The sequence below is a fragment of the Marmota marmota genome, unplaced genomic scaffold (genome assembly GCF_001458135.2).
Source record: "Marmota marmota marmota unplaced genomic scaffold, marMar, whole genome shotgun sequence".
Lineage (NCBI taxonomy): Eukaryota > Metazoa > Chordata > Mammalia > Rodentia > Sciuridae > Marmota > Marmota marmota.
The window spans coordinates 4,314,508-4,330,982 of record NW_025999961.1 but is presented as its reverse complement, the minus strand read 5'-3'; the positions used below and the strand labels follow the sequence as shown (position 1 = coordinate 4,330,982).

General features: G+C 39.7%; 1 protein-coding gene across 11 annotated transcripts in view; it reads right to left on the bottom strand.

Annotated features, from left to right (window-relative positions):
* Positions 1–16,475, bottom strand: part of Prlr (prolactin receptor) — a 162,113-nt gene that overhangs the window by 38,839 nt on the left and 106,799 nt on the right. For 8 of the 11 annotated variants that reach the window (XM_048802899.1, XM_048802900.1, XM_048802908.1 and 5 more), the window contains exon 2: positions 6,331–6,395. The exons of 1 other annotated variant lie outside the window; for it this stretch is intronic. The gene's annotated coding sequence lies outside the window, so the exon portion shown is untranslated. The remainder of the gene's footprint in view (positions 1–6,330; positions 6,396–16,475) is intronic. 2 more of the 11 variants (XM_048802906.1, XM_048802907.1) reach the window with 1 other exon arrangement.

Genomic DNA, 16,475 nt, shown 5'->3' with positions numbered 1-16,475 from the left:
TTTGGATAGCATATGATTGATGGTGTGTCTTTCAAACACCCTTCTGAGAAACAATGAAATGGAGGGAAAAAGATTGGGAAGTCACTATTCAAAAGATTAGTCAACTTCCTTATCTGGGTAAACACTTTCTTGGTAGTTTATCTATAATAATTTTTCATCCTTGGCCTGGCAGACATCCTATTGTTCCATTCCCATGCTTCTAGACCCAACTTTAGAGATGGAAATTAATTTTAATATTATGAGAGCAATATAATCTAATATTATGAGAACAGAAAGTTTGGTGTTTTGCTACTTTGATACTCTTGGTTTTGTCAATTGTAGAAAGGGGCAGGGTGAATTAAAAGCCACCACCAGTCTCAAAGTCCTTCTCTCTCCTCTCACTTTGCTTCATCTTGTACAAGAACATTCTGTCTCTACCTGATTTACGACTCATGTACAAGATGTTCTTTCAAACTTGTTTTGTCATTTAAAACATCTGGGCTACTTATCTAGCAAGATAATTGCTTGTCTCTCTTACTGGTTTATATTCACTTTCTTCTTCTTCTTCTTTTAAAAATATTTTAGTTGTAGATTAACACAATATCTTTATTTTACTTATTTATTTTTATGTAGTGCTGAAGATTGAACCCAGGGCCTCATAGGTGAGAGGCAAGTGCTCTGCTATTAAGCCACAATCCCAGCCCCTTCTTCTTCTTTTCCTTCATTTTACTCAGTCTCCAGAATTCCTCTCTTAATAGAAAAGCACACCTGTCCAGAGAGGTAATGGCCAGAGACCTGAGTTAGACTGGGTCTGGAAGCGGCTCAGGAGCTACTCCCAGTACAGTATCAATGAGTGAGAATGGTGAGGAGGGGAGAAGACAAAAATTCAGGCATTTTTAGTGCATTTTCAAAAAAATCATAGGGTTGACCTGTTTAGTTGCTGTAATGTTCGTTAGTCCATCCATTTATCCATCCATCCATGCATCCATCTATCCATCCATCCATCCATCCATCCATCCATCCATCCATCCATCCATCCAGACTTTGATGCAACAGGCAAGGTAGGCCCTGAGAATACAATATTGTGCTAAAATAACCCTCCTCATGCTTTCAGTCTGGAGAAGAGAGAAACTAGTAAAACATTTAAATATAAATGAAACTAAGTGCTAAGAATGAGCTCTTCTGTTTCCAAGAGAGCTAATAGTGGGCAGATTTGAACTGGTCAGAGTTGAGGGGGACTTCCCTGGGGAGGCTGCTTAGGAGACAAGGAGTAGAGGGCCTCTCTTCCTTCTCTGTCACAACCTTGTGTTTAACTGGGTCTGGCAGACACTGCTGGTTGCTTCTCCAACAACCACTCCTGTTGTTTTTGCACAGAGTTGTTTTGTCAGGAATCAGGTATCCAGCCTCAGGGCATGAGCATGTATCATTCTAAGCTGATCATGGTCATCTCATTTGCCTAAAGTCTATGTTGGTTTAAGAGTGGTCATCCCATCTAGTTCTAGCCACTGAGACATAGCAGAAGCTTTCTGGGGGTTGCTGGGGAAATCTTTCCTCCGTGGAAAAAAAAAAAGGGGTTGGGAGAAAGAAGCCTCCCTAAATGGAAAGGGTGGCTCTTTGTAAATGTCATGAGCTGCTAAGTCAAACCTGCAAATGGTTTTCTCAGGACATGGTGAGTGTTATACACCCAGTGTTTAATCCACTTTTAGCCAGGCATGCTATTGCTTGTTGATCAAAGCATCCTAACTGGGTCTTGGGCCACAGAAGGATGCAGGAGGGAAGTTGGAATCTCTACTAATTCAGCCTTGGGAGGAAGTAGAGGCCCCACCACAAAGTAGCCCAGCATGGCCCATTTGCCTTGGGAAGATTTCACCAGTTTGGCACGGAAAGCTCAGTGGTCTAATTTTCAAATCTAGTGGCTTAGAGGTAGAGAAAAATTTGGATCTTAATGGAGAAGTATTGGAATGTTGCTATAAAGGAAAGGAAAAGCGTGTGTTGCTAGGGTTATTATTTTATTGGGCATATTAAAAGTGATAATTTGGTTTTTATCAACTGTCCTCAATATTGCTTTGTCTATTTATTTATCCTATGAATTTTTAAGATTTTTCTTGACAGTAGCTGATTTAGTATTAGAGCTCATTAGAAGGAAAGTTCAATAATTATTCTGCATATCTATTTATTTATATGCATGCTGTCAAAAGAAAATATAGAATTGGGATCTATTATATAGCCAAGTATGTAAGTGGCTCATGTACATTATGAGCAAGAAGTTCTCTCAAATTTGAAAATAAGTCATATATATTTAGCCACAGACTACTGAAAATCTTATAAATGGACAGGCATTCTAGAAATCAAAACCCACTGGACTGTTCAAGGGTCTCTCACTGCAGACTATTTTGGAGCAAGGAAAGCATTACCTTCCTTGTGCCTTTTGCATGGTAAAACAGATTCAGTAGACCTGGTGCTACTGAATGAAACAGAGCCATGAACACTCTTTTCCCCTTGCCATTATCAGAACATCAACATTGTTTCTGCTGGGAGAAGTCATACCATCTTTCTAGCCAGGAGGCCTTCTTCCCTCTCTATGAGCTCACATAAGTCATTTTGCGAAGAAGAGCTCCCTGGCCATTGGCTTGGGGATGGGCATGAACTGAGTTTACAGCATAATCCATGGTCATATACCCTAGGCTGACATACTTGGGGACTTCAACAGGTTCTAAATAACCCGTATATCACTTGAGAAAGGTGATGTGAGCTCCAAACAGAAGAGGTGGAAGGTTTCTAAGGCTAGTTCTGTTATTTCCAGCCATGTTGACTTCGACGCCTCTCTTCTTTCTGAGCATGAATTTCTTCTAATATAAAGTGGAGAGGGTCACATCTGCTCTACTTCCCTCAGTCAATTATTTTGAGAATAAGATAAAAGATTATTGTGAAAGTGTTCCACATGTCTGCAAAGTGCTATGCAAATAGGAACCACTGACATTGGTAAAGGGTGACGGTTGCTCCTTCACTGTCTTCAGAAAGGGTGAAATTGCATTAAAAACCATTCATGTTCCTCAGACTCTGTTGACATCTAATCTCAGGTGGAGAAGATGATTTTTTACTCCCAGGTGCTTTTGATTTAGAGGCTCCCAGCTCTGAGTGGACTCTTGGATACTGCCAAGCTGCCTGGTGATTTTCCTTTGGCTGGGAGCCCACAGGTACCTGTGTGTGAGCAAAGCCTCAGGGACTAGGAGATCTCTTGTTTCACAAGAAGCTTACAGAAGCCCAGGATCAGACAATGGAGAAAATGGGCCTCAAAGCCAACCCCATTCACTTCCTTATTTTCAAGAGCTTTGTGGCAAGGCTCATGCATGTTTGCTCAGGGATGGGCACTTGGCAAAGCACACAATTTTTTTTTGTCTGGTCCCCTATCATCTTGTCTTTGGAATTCTGTTCTATCTCCTGTTCTTCTCCATCCTCCTCAGTGGAGCTTGTGATGGTGGGCTGTCTCTCCTTTCCAGAACTTCCCCCTGGCAGAATCAGTTCAATCTAGAGAACTGCTGTGCAATAGGACTTTAGGGGATCGTGGAATTGTTCTGGATCTTCCCTGCTCAATATGGTAGCCATTAGCCACATGTAGCTATTGAATGTTTGAAATGAACCCAGTATGACCAAAGAATTAAATTTTTAATGTTATTAAAATTATTTATATTTACATTTTCCAGATGTGGCTAGTAGCTTGTGGATCAGACAGTCGTTTCAGTCGTTCTGTTGCAACTAGAACTCATCTGACCTTAGTTCTAATCCCAGACCCTCTTTTTAGAGAAACACCAGCAAGTCTCATAAACAAATTGCTATTGAAAAACTAGGGTCTTCTCCCTCTTAGGTAAGTGAGCAGGTTTTGAGCAATGCTATACTTTACTTAAAGCAGCAGCTTAAATAATAGGAATTTGAGGGCTTTGGCAGGTAAGTGGTGGTTGAAAAGATCAGGTGGACCGAGTTTTAGATACACTTCAAAACACACTGGATGGATGGGCACATCCTAGTGCCCTGGATTGCTTCTAAATTCTTCCAGTCTCTTATAATCTTTGGAGAATTAAGGAGCGAAGTGTGATGGGTACCTGGAACAGGGCTGGAGGTAGGAGAATTGAAATGTGCAGTGCCTAAAGGATGCCAGAACTGTTGCAAAAGAATCTGGGGTGCCAGGAAGAATCTGGGGTGCCAGGCAGATTGCTCCACACTGGGGATGAAGTGCCAAGGAGTGATTGGTAGGTTGTGATCCTCACCACTGGGACACAATTGTAAAGTTAGCAGTTAAGTCCTAGACCAGAAACCAGATTAAAGGCCACACCACGGACTATGGTATTTTTGGCTGAGTGTTGGGCAGAAATTACGATTCTACTGAGTTCTAAACCCTCCTTGCATTCTTCTTATGAATGTTGCTTTTTGGATGTCTTTTTTATTTCATCTTGAAACTGAGTTGTGTTTCTGTTTCTCTTGGCTGATCTTATAATTGCTTTCAAGTTCCTGCCTGTGCTTTCACAGATACCCACTGGCATTGGAAGCTCCTTTGCAAACCAAATACCAGGTTAGTTAAAAGGTGGAGGATAATGGGGAGTAGATGCCATTAAAGGAGGTCAACCAAGGAATGAAACGACCTTGAGGGGCACTTGGAGGTGAGCAGAATGAATGCACACCAATGCTGGCAATTCGGATTTAATCTCAGGGCCTCACTTTCCCAATTGCTAGCACAAGTAAATCTGCTACCACCCCTTACCTGCTCCACACTACTTTGGGAGTGGAAATAGGATTTTTAGTTAAGGTACTGTCCATAATGTGTGCCTATTTGTTTAAAAACCTAGAAAACTGCATAAAGTAAACTGAAAACTCCATTTCAAATATTTTGTGCAAATATGTGGCCAATAAACAAATATATATGGAAATTTTAAAATTGCAGCTGAATACCTCAGTGCTTTGCCAGCAGTTCAAACTGTACAGTGGTTACCAGACCTCTTGGATTTCCTAAAGGAAAGGACTCCCACAATGTTCAATATGACATTGTTCTCCCTCACTTGCCTGTCCTTCCAGTAAGTAGCATGGGGCATTTGGCAGTAAGGGACAGAGCCCAGAAAGGAGAAAGAAACTTGCAGAAGTCTGACTGATTGATTCATCAGTTTGATACTCCTAGGCAGGGTTATTATTCCACAGGGTCCTATTGTATCTAAAGCATTTTTTGATGACTCATAGCACCCTTCCTCTATGTATTTGCTAATGTTACCCTAAACACTATAAAATTTCAGTCCATTTGCACAAAAGGCAGAAGCTCATGCTGGGCTGAGGTAACTTACAGTGGTAGTTCTTGAAAAGGGGGATTTTGCCCCAACCAGGGATGTTTGGCAATGTCTGGAAACATTACTCTCATTTCTGAGGGAAATTTTGTCTTTCCCAGAACCTGAGATTGTGTCTGAAGATATTGCTTTTTGTGAAAGATGCGGTTAGGATTGTGTCCTACTGGTATTTGGTGGGAAGAGATGGGAATACTGCTAAGTATCCTAGAATGCACAGAACAGTCACTGGACAAAAAATCACTTGACCTAGAATGTCAACAGTGTTTCAGAAAGTCTGGCCCAGAGGGAAAGGTTCAGATTTGGTTGACACTGAAGGAGAAGATGTCTCTCAAAGGGCTATCACTTTTTCATGTTTGGAAGACTAGTAAACACCATGTAGTAGCTCTAAGAAATTCCAGGAAATTTTTGCCTAGAAGTTTCTTCAACCAATAATCTAGTTGGATTTCTATCTTCAGGAGTTCTTCAAGACATTTGAAAGAGCACATGCAGCCTCAGGGTTACACATGTCCAACCTGTAGATTCCATTTGACTGTAGAATACAAAGGCAAGCCATGGGGCTTGTTTTCTCCATCAGAAGAAATGGAGTCATATTACTTCACAATTTATTTACTAGCTGGTCTTGGCATCCTAGAGTTTCCTTGCCAGTGATAGATGGGGACAATTAGGAACCTGTTATATATGAGTTTCAACATACCAATGGGGTGTGGGGAGACACAGCCATTTTCGAAAACCTCTAAAGCTCAGAAAACTATAAGAATTCCCTAATTGCACCACTAGGAGATGTCAACTATTAATAAACTTTGTTTTTCTTTGAGAAAAATTAAAAAGGAGATGAATGTCAGGTTTTCTAAGCCAGGCAGGGTGGGAGGTTGAATAGGCCTTTGAGGATAACAGAATGTTCTGTTGGAGAACATTGATGGGTTTGAATTGATCTGTGTGAACGATACCTTGAGTCTATGCCCTTGGCTGGATGAAAGGGACAACAGGGCGGTGTGACAGAGGGCACAGGATCAAGACCTCTTACCTTCAGTGTTCATGTGCAAAGCATCTTTAGTGCTCACCTCCATGAATAGGGGAAGGCATCTTCAGCTGAAAGAGGAAATGACTCATTTTAGCTCCAACATGACAAAGCAGGAGATGTTGTTTCTGGCTTCCTGTGCAGCACTTACTGTGCTTAACGCTGTCAGTTCAGTGAAAGGCACATGATGGCTCTTATTTTGTGGAAGTAGCTTTTTGTCAACTTTATTATGAAGTTATTTAAATCTTACAAAAGATGCAAAAATGGTAAAATAAAATAAAATTTAAAAAGTGCCCTTTATCCAGATACCCTAATTGTTACTATTTTGCAACTTTTGATTTATCATCCTTTCTCTTCTGCGTACAAAAATTATGTTTTTTTCCCCCTAAATCCTCTGAGAATAAGTCACAGACGTGATGTTTCTTTTGTCCCTAAATATTTCAGTTTGTTTTCCTAAGAATAGGACAGTCTTTTACATAAACAAAGCACAATGATTAGAATAAAAAAATTAACAGTGATCCAATATTATTGTCCAATCTATACCTCTTATTCAGATTTTGCCAGTCAACCCAATTGAGATTAGATTTTCTGAAATTTGACCTTGGAGATCTTGAATGGAATTTGTTGATAAATCCCGACACAGCCACAGCTAAATTGGGACTGTGGCCAGTATAACCTGAAGCTCTAGTTTGGCTTATAATGTGCGTTGTTAGGGGAAGGCTTTTTGAATCTTTAGTAACTTTTGGTGAGAAAAGGGTTGTGCACTGGGCTGTGGGGTTCAGGCTTATATGGGTTGGGCTGTACTCACCAGGAACTGCGGTTCCCGTCCTATTTCTGCTAGCATTTCTGACTCTGGTTTTTGTGTATGAATGAATGCTTAAACTCTGGGGACTGGCTGGCTTGGTCTATGGGGCATGACAGGAGGACTGCTAGCGATGTATATCTGAGTTAGGAAAAAATAATTTCAGAACTTGAATACAAAATAGGCCCATATATGTCTGCAGCTACTTTTTAAAATTAGCTTTCATATGTGGTCAGCAATGCCTAATTTAGTGCCCATTTTTGTCTTGTACATTCCATGAAAAAGCAAACAATCTAACTAGAGTAGCAGACCAAACAAGGCTTTCAAATCATTTCTAAGTCCTTAAAATCCAGGATCTTAAGCATTACCCCTGGAGGAAGTCAGCAACTCTATTGGCAAAGGAGGAAGAGACTGGCAGGAAGCTGTGGATGGCTACAAGTGGCTTCATACCCTTGAGCATCTCTCTCACACACTCACCACTTTCTCAACATTGCTGCTGCCATCGGCATCATGAATCAGGATCCCCCAGATACATATTTTGAACCCAAACCTAGGATGTGACAAGAGTCATTTGAGCATAGGACATCCAGTCCCAAGGCATTTGGTAATGAGGTGTTTGTGAATCCAGAGCCTGTGACACAGATGTCTGGAGCAGGCTTCTCAGAAACTATCCATTTTTCTTCATAGGGCACAGTGACACTGAAATTTTCATTTTTAAAACTCTGAATATTCTAGTGTGCATTTTAGATTCTGGGAACTATTACAGCTTTCTTTTTGATAGTGTCTTGGCTCTGTTCAGAACAACTCCTGTTCCTTTGTGTTACTTCCTAAATAAAATCCATGCTTTTTTTAAAAAAAAAATTTAAATTTTTGATGGAAACCCTGAGGTTAGCAGAGGTTAGGGAAGGACAAAGAGAGAGTGGGAGTATATAGGGGTGGAAAATCTGGAACACTGAACAGCAGTAATGAGGGCTTTGGGGCAGGAAGCCAAAGAGATCATGGTTTCTGCAGTTTGAGTGCTAGACCTTGCGCTCACATCATTTACTCATCTATTATTCATTCATTTGTATGAAATGCCTGGCACACTATTTTAGCTCTGGTTGTTCTCTGCCCAGGCTTCCACACGTGCCCCATACCTGCTGTGTGTCCTGTAGGTCTGCAGCTATGGCTCCCTTCCCTTCAGCTTCAGATGGGGCTCTACTCAGTAGTCTGAGGGTGGGAGACAAGCATGTCACATATCTCTTTCACTCTCTGCCTGTTTCCTTATGGCTTGAGTCTACCAGTGGTTGGGTCTCTCCTACCACATCTCTAGTTGGGCAACTCCTCTTCCATGGGTCCAACTATATCCCTGGACCCCAGTCAACATTTACTATGTTCTGAAGAGATGCTAGATACTGTGCTAAGGTCCTTATGTTCTATGGTTCTAAGAACCTTATATGTATTATTCTCTAACTCTTTCCTCAAAACCTATGAGGTAGGCACTGTTATTATTGCCATTTTCCTAGCTAAGAAGCTGGAATTCAGAGCATTCTCATAGCTGGGAAGTGGCACCCAAACTTGAACTAATATCTCTTTGATGGGACAACTCCATCTGCTATCATTCATTCATTCATTCATTCAGTACCCAACAAACACTAATGGGTGCCTGTTATTTACTATGTGCTGTTTTGTGTGTTGAGGATAGAGCTGGGAATATTAACAGACTAAGTCCATGCTCTAAAGAAACTCATATTCTGGGTGGGATAAAGTGGAGTTTTGCTATAAAATTAACAGATGAAAAGATAATAAATGGAAATCTACCACAAGACAAAGAGATTAAAAAAATAATAAGTATTTTGTGTTCACACTAGAACTGTCAGTATAACTATAATTGATGAATTTATCAAAGCTCTTTCTTGTTTACTGACATTTGCTCAGGCATCATCTTTGGGCTTGACAAATCTTCAGATATATGCAGAAAATCAGAAAAAACCTTTAAGTATTCTGGTGACTAATCTAGATCACATATGGCAATTTGTCAACATGCATGTGAAGCCCTTAAAGAAAAACAAAACAAAACAAAACAAAAAAACAAGTGCATCCAACAAGGCATTTGGGAGACATTCTTGGTGGGCAGGCTGAATCTGAGCAGCATCAGACTGGGGAGACCATAGGCGACAGATGGGAAGGAGGAGTGTGGAAAGCCAGTTCAGTTAACACAACAACTCAAGTAGAAAAAAAGAATAATTTCTAGTGAAATTCCATTATTCCTTTTCCTGGAATACAGTTCTATCTCCCTGTCTAGAGTATCAAAGCTCAATGTTTGTAATGACTACTAAGGTTATAATGAGTGTCTGACCCTTAAAAGGCAGATGCAACCGCACTGATCTTAGTCAAGGGAATGGACCTTGGTTAACAGTGGAGCTTCCAGGGTGGCTGGGAATGGAAAGAACAAAATGGAACTTTCAAACTCTTGATTGAGGTTGGTTTTGGAAAAAAGAGAGCAAGAGCCTTAAGGGTCAAATGAATAAAGTCAACTCAGTTGTCAGGTCCAACAGGTAAATGTGGGCTGGGAGTGGGAGGCAGGGCCCAAACATCAGGGGCTGAGTAAACTCAAGCCCAAAGAAGAAACAAAGAGAACCCAGGATTCTGTTTGTGTCTTGCTGGTTACCAACTACAAGGGTTGGGTGTGGGTGACCCAGGATAGGCACAGGATAGGAGATGGCAATTAGTGGTAATACTTATGCAATTCCAGAATTCCTATTCCTTTCATTAGTGGATTATAAAGTGATTTCTAGATTAGTGAGTTCTGACAGAATCAGCACAATCTTATTTAAAATAATGACTAGAAAACAGAAAGAAAATAATTAGTTAACATTTATTGACTTCCAGAAACTGTTTCTAAGTACTTTAGCACATGAGTTCATCTAATCTTCTTAAGTACACTTTAAGAACTAAGCTTCTTAATAAAGAGCTAATTAAAAAATGATTAAAAACATAAGTGACATTTGGAGGAAACCTGTAAAAAGTCATCATCAAAAATGAATCCTAGTCCTTCACTCATTCATCTGTTCACTCACATATTTATTCAGCCAACAGTTATTGAGCACCTAGTGCATGTTTGGCACTATGCTAGGGGCTTTGCATACATGATTGTATTGACTTCATTGTCTAACAGGGGCAGTAGAAGGAGGAAGGGATTGGAAAAATCTGGATTCTGTTTCTAGCTCTGTCTCTAATTGGTCCTGTGTTCCTTGAACAATTCTTTTATTTTTTATTCTCTTTTATTCTATCTTCTAAGGTCAAACAAGGAACTTGAGGCTATCTATCTATCTATCTATCTATGTGTTTAGTTTGGATTGAACCCAGAGGCACTTCCCACTGAGCTACATCTCCAGCCCTTTTATTTCATTTTATTTTATTTTGAGACAAGGTCTCACTAAGTTGCTTAGAGGTTTGCTTAAGTTGCTAAGGCTGGTCTGGTCTGGAACTTGTGATCCTCCTGCCTCAACCTCCTGAGCCACTGGGACTATGGGTGTGCACCTCCATGCCTGGCTGCTTGAGGTCTTTTAAAACTGAATGTTAATTCAGTAGCTTTATATAGTACATTGCATTTTATGGCAAATGTTCACCTGCAATTATGCCCACCGCATCAGGTAAATGATCATATTTATGAAGCATTAGAGGTAGAAACTTGTCAGGGCTTGAACCAAATTCCATTTCTTTTCACTGAATTCTATTGCTTCTTCTAGAAGAACTATCTGGATCAGCAGATGACATGGAAGGCAAGGAGAGGTAGAGTGTGAAGGACAGGGTTTGCCTTTCAGAAGCTTCGAGTGCTGTCCTTACCACAATGAAAATATATCCAAAGGCGCAAGAAGAGAGCTCACCTGTTTGTTTTGTGTTGCTGTAATATAATATCATAACCTGCATAATTATTTAAAAATTAATATATTTCTTACTGTCTTGGAGGCTTGAAAGTCCAAGGTAAAGTAGCCCACACCTGTCATTCCTTTGTGAAAGGTAAAAGTGCAAAAGAGGATGAGAAAAGTCAAGAGAGGGCATGAGCTATGATAGAGATAAAGAGAGAAAGGGGGTTTTATAACAAACTCAACCACTCTGGTGATCATGGCATTACTAGGTTCAGGAGGGAAGATCCCTCAAGACCTCTTATTAGGTCCATCTCCACTCCCAACAGTGTTGCTTTGGGAATAAATATTTCCAGTACATGCACTTTCAAAGGGACTCATTCAAACCATAGTATACTTTAAATGGTGGAAATTACATAGAGGCAGATTTGGGTTCAATAAAATGGTAATGGAATATCACATTGGACATTCCAATTCTCATTAGCTGGCAGAGCTAGAACAAAAGGGGCCATGTTATAAGGCAGAATCACTTCTTAATTACTATGGCTAAGGAGGAACGACCACTCTGATAGAAAATATGTTCCTTGCCATGGTGGATGCCTAAGCAGAGGTCATATAAAGTCCTATAGGGGTTATCAACTTGATTTGGGTTTCAAAACAAGTATGGGGATTTCAATTCTGAAATGCTATGATTCTAGGAGGCTGGAGGTTTGCAATTTGATCTGTAGTTTATAACATCTGCTCCAGAATTTAGATATTCCTACAGTAATCTGCTGGGGAAAATTCAAGGCCCTTTTGTAGCTACTGACATCCAGGCCAAATTCCTCAATCCATTTCTTTCCAAGAGGTTCTTTGTATGGATGCTTTACAGAGTACCTACCCTGACCTCCCGCTTTGGGCTTTTCTGAAATCCCATTCCTGACAAACATCCAGGATGGGAACTTTTCGGGAAGTCAGTTGAAATCAAAGTTGGACGATCGCAATGAAACTCAAGTGCTAGGAGCCAATGGATCAGCAGCATTGCATTTGCATTTATTCAATCTCCTCATCTCCCCAAATGTTTTCCATCCGCTAGCTTTATCAGAAGCATATTGGCCAACTGGTATTCTCTGAGGGTCACAACTTTAACTAGAGAAGGTGTAGGAAAATGTATTCTAACAGCGAAAAACTGAAAAGTTAGAAGTTTTACTATTGTTATAGCTTGCCCAAGGTCATGATATTGGTTATTCGCAGAGTCCTATCTGAATAGGGTTACTTCAAATCCTTTTGGGAATGAGTACAAAGTAAATGAGGAGTACTTCTGATAATTTAAAAAAGCTAAAGTCCAGATTCCTTGATTGTCCATCAGGAAATGTTAAGAGTTTGGAGCTGGATTCTACAAGCACCAGAGCCCCAAATCAGGATCACTTATAAAGCAGGGTGGTCGTTCCAGTTCAGTGAATGTGGAATGAATGCAGTTCTGCAGAAATTGGACAATGGTAATCTTGACCAGGATGAGCATGGCTTGGGGATAAGATGAGGTGGCTACCAGCAGTGGACCTGAACAAAAGGCTTTCTGCTTACTATAGCTCAGAGTGAAACTTGATCTTCCCAGAGACTCTGAGGGGCATTTACAAGCTAGAGTTATACTATAATAGATTTAATTTATTTATTTACTTTTCTTTAGTGCTGAGTATTAAACTCAGGACCTTGTGCATTTTAGACAAGCACTCTACCACTGAGCTACATCCTCCTCCCCCTACACTGCTAATTTAAAGTAGATGGGAACTGACAAAAAAATAAACCAACCAACCAACCTCCAAATGGTGAAAAGACATTGTTTAGAAAGATCAAGGAATTGGTTTAAAAATATAATCTCCAGAGGCTCAGGGTGTAGTTCAGTGGTAGAGCACATGCTTAGCATGTGTAAGGCCTTGGGTTCAATCCCCAGGATCAGAAAAAAAAAATCTGATTTTGAAAAAAATAATCCCCAGTTGATTGCAATAATAAGAACATTATTAACATGTTAACTTTGTCCTGATCTCTAAGTCCCCATGAGGGGATTTATTACAAGTTTTTTAAGCATTGGAAGCCACTAATACTGTAAGTGGGGGAAAGAACACTCTCTTTTAATTAAAATAGAAGATTGTTATGTTTGTGGTGAGCTGAATTGAGAACATCTTTTTACCTAGAAGTATAAGAGAATAAATATTTCCTGGTCTTAACATCCAAGATTCAGAATTAATTAGAATTGGTAGCCCAAAGAGTTCATACCTTACACTGTCTAATCAGGGAGATTGTGTTAGAGGGGAATGTTAGTAAGAAGATCTGTTTTCATTTCCCTGTTATTTAGGCCCCATTGGGGACCATCTAAATGCTATTTGTCTCAGGCCATTGCATCATTTCCTCCCTCTTGGGGCAACAGAGCTAATGACCTTCAAGGAGTAGCAAATTAGTAGCATGTGGTCAATGCTGACTTCTGTGTTTCAGCCTGGTTGTTTCACTATTTGATGTTGCTTTTATAAGTGGTAGTTGAACTTGGCAGTATGATCAATTGTGCTACTGTTTACTCTTTTGTTTTCAAGGCTTATTTAAAAGTACTGTTGGTAGGTGAATGGTAGTGGTAATGGGAACATCTAAAACCATTAAGTTGAGAATTGAAATATCAACATGAACACCACAGACTATTCCTCAGCTAATGGAAATGAATTAAGGTACTGTACGGTTTTAGCCTGTGAGTGCCATATGCAGTTTCTTTTAGTTCCTGTAAACCAGGGGTCTGTCTCCATAGAACTGGGAAGATGAAGCATTGGACCAGATAGTTTGCATAACTCCAAGGAATTTTTTGAGCCCCAAATTTGTTCTCAGGTTCTCATGTCTGTTTCCATCTTATGGGTATTGGTGATATCATTTCTCAAAGTGGTCCAATTGCACCAAACAATCATTTTTTACTAAGACAAAAATTAGAAGTTTTATTCTTTCTTTGTACATGTTATTGTACCTGTTATCCTAGTGTACAAAATGTTGACTGGTCTGGTTTATTACATATAGGTTGCATAGTCTAGTGGACCTCTATAGGACTTTGAATCAGACTGAAAGTGATATAATTTGTACCACTATCTGGCCACAAGATACTGAGTAAGATATAAAGTTCCTCGAGTCTCAGTTTCCTCATCTGTAAAGTAGGAATACATATAGATACCTCACAGTACTGTTGTGAGCTTTGATGCACAGTACCTAGGAAATAGCAAGTAACCAATACATGCCATTGATATTATAGCTAATAATGATTGCATCTTTGTTATGTGTTAGCAATTATGGGGATCCTTAAGGCACCTCTAGGGTATTAGAATCATGGATGAGAGGTTAAGTACTTATTTTCATTTGCTGATGAGAACAAAAAAGAGACAGGTTAAGTGCAGGAAGCCACCCACGAATTATTTGAAGGTCTTCTCTCAGTATGGCATTCAGGGAGATTTTAGGTTTAACCTTGGGAACTATCTGTGGCTCTCCCAGGCAATAGATTGCCCAAGGCACATACCTTTATCTTGGTTGTTCTAGGAAGATCCCTCATAGTAGCTCAGGGAGATGGGTGTAACCCACTGGGAACCGGACAGCCCACCTATAGCCTTTTTTGGTGAAGAACATTCTTTGGTAGGACTTTGATGTTCCCCAATATAAACAAAGCAAGTGGGACCTCCATTTTGCCTTTTTAGTGTAGAAGCTTGATTCATGTGATTGGTTAGCCCATACCTTCCCTGCTTTATGAAAATATTTTCTGTGTCCTGTGTTTTTCTTTTTTTGTTGTTCTATTTTTCTTAGCTTTTATTTTGCAGCCAGCCCATACCACTGAGGAGAACCCTATTTCCATCGCCTGCGCAGGACATGGGCGAGGGGTTAAGTACTTGTTTAAAGGCCCAGTGATATGAAGTGGCCATGCCAGAATTCCAGAGCCTTCAGTAGCTTGCCACTACTTTCTATGTACCAATGGTGGGTATGGAGGGTTTTGCCACCTTGAATAAGAACTCCCTGCATTTCTATCCCAGGGCAAATTCTAAGACCCATAGAATGCTCTTTGCTCCCTATACCTCCTCTTTTCCATGCCTCCCCCAATCATAAAGAGCAAGAAGCAATGAGAAGGTGAAACTGACACACAGATAGGAGCATTGTGACCAGTAGATCCCTGACAGATCAGCTATGGAACCTGGCCTCAAAATAAGTTGGGAACTTGTCAACTGAGCATACAGAGACAGGTGCTATATCCCTATGCATGACATTAAAAAGAACTTCAGATATCCTAAAATTATTTTATTAGAGGGGAAGTGTAAAAAGCCTTCAATACAGACCACTCTAGTAAGATTTAAAAACACAAAATATAAATATTATGACCTTATTATGCTAGTATTATTAGGTCACCCACAAACATCCACTCAGGACAATCTGAAAGAGAAAACATTTTGCTATCAATACTGATACCCTTAAATGTAAAATATCAAAGTCAGGAACTATTGTACTAAGTCACATGCATAGCAAAATCTAAAGGTGTACAATTCAGATATACAGATCATAGGAATTTGGACATTTAATTAAAATACACTGTATTGTCCATTAACTGATAATGGAAAGACAAAGTGTCATATATCTCTATGATGGAATATCATTTGGCAAAAAAAGATTGAAGAACTCATACATGCTTCAACATGAAGAAATCTTAACAACATTATCCTAAGTGATAGAAGTCAGACACAAAAGATTATATATAGTATGATTCAATTTATGTGGAATGTTCAGAAAGGCACATTTACAGAGATAAAAAGTAGATTAACAATTGTCAGGGACTAGGAGTGGTGGAAAAGGGGGTGTGGGGAGGGAGCAGAGAATGATCAGTTTGACTTCTAATGTACCAACCCATTGGTAATATGTTCTAAAATAAGATTATGGTGTGGTGAGGGTTGCCTAATTGCAAATTGACTGGAATTTACCAAATTGTATACTGCAAACAGTTGAGTTTATGAGATATAAATTATATCACAATAAAGATATTTTAAATACACTGGTTTGTTATTTCTCCTACTTGTAAAAATGATAAAACACATATATATGCATATGTATATGTGTGTGTGTGTATATATATATATATATATATATATATATATATATATATATATACACACACACACACACACAAACACACAGACACACATTTGTGGTGTGCTCAGCAGCCCTTTCTGAATGAAGGGTGATGAAAATGGAGGTATTTTATCTACCTCCTCCCAAAGCCTTGGTAATTAATCTTGTCATTCCTGTCTTACTTTTTAGATTGTTCATTGACAGGTGAGAAGTTGGAATCCTAGAGATAATTGGCTCTCTATTTACTAAGCACAACTCTCAGGCCCGACCTTCAAGTGTGTCTCCATTTCTGACCCTTCCCTTTATTGTCTTTCATTTCCTTCTACATCTTAGATGGTAAGGATCCAGTATTCCAAACCAGAGGGCAGGTATGCTTCTACCTGTGTGACTTC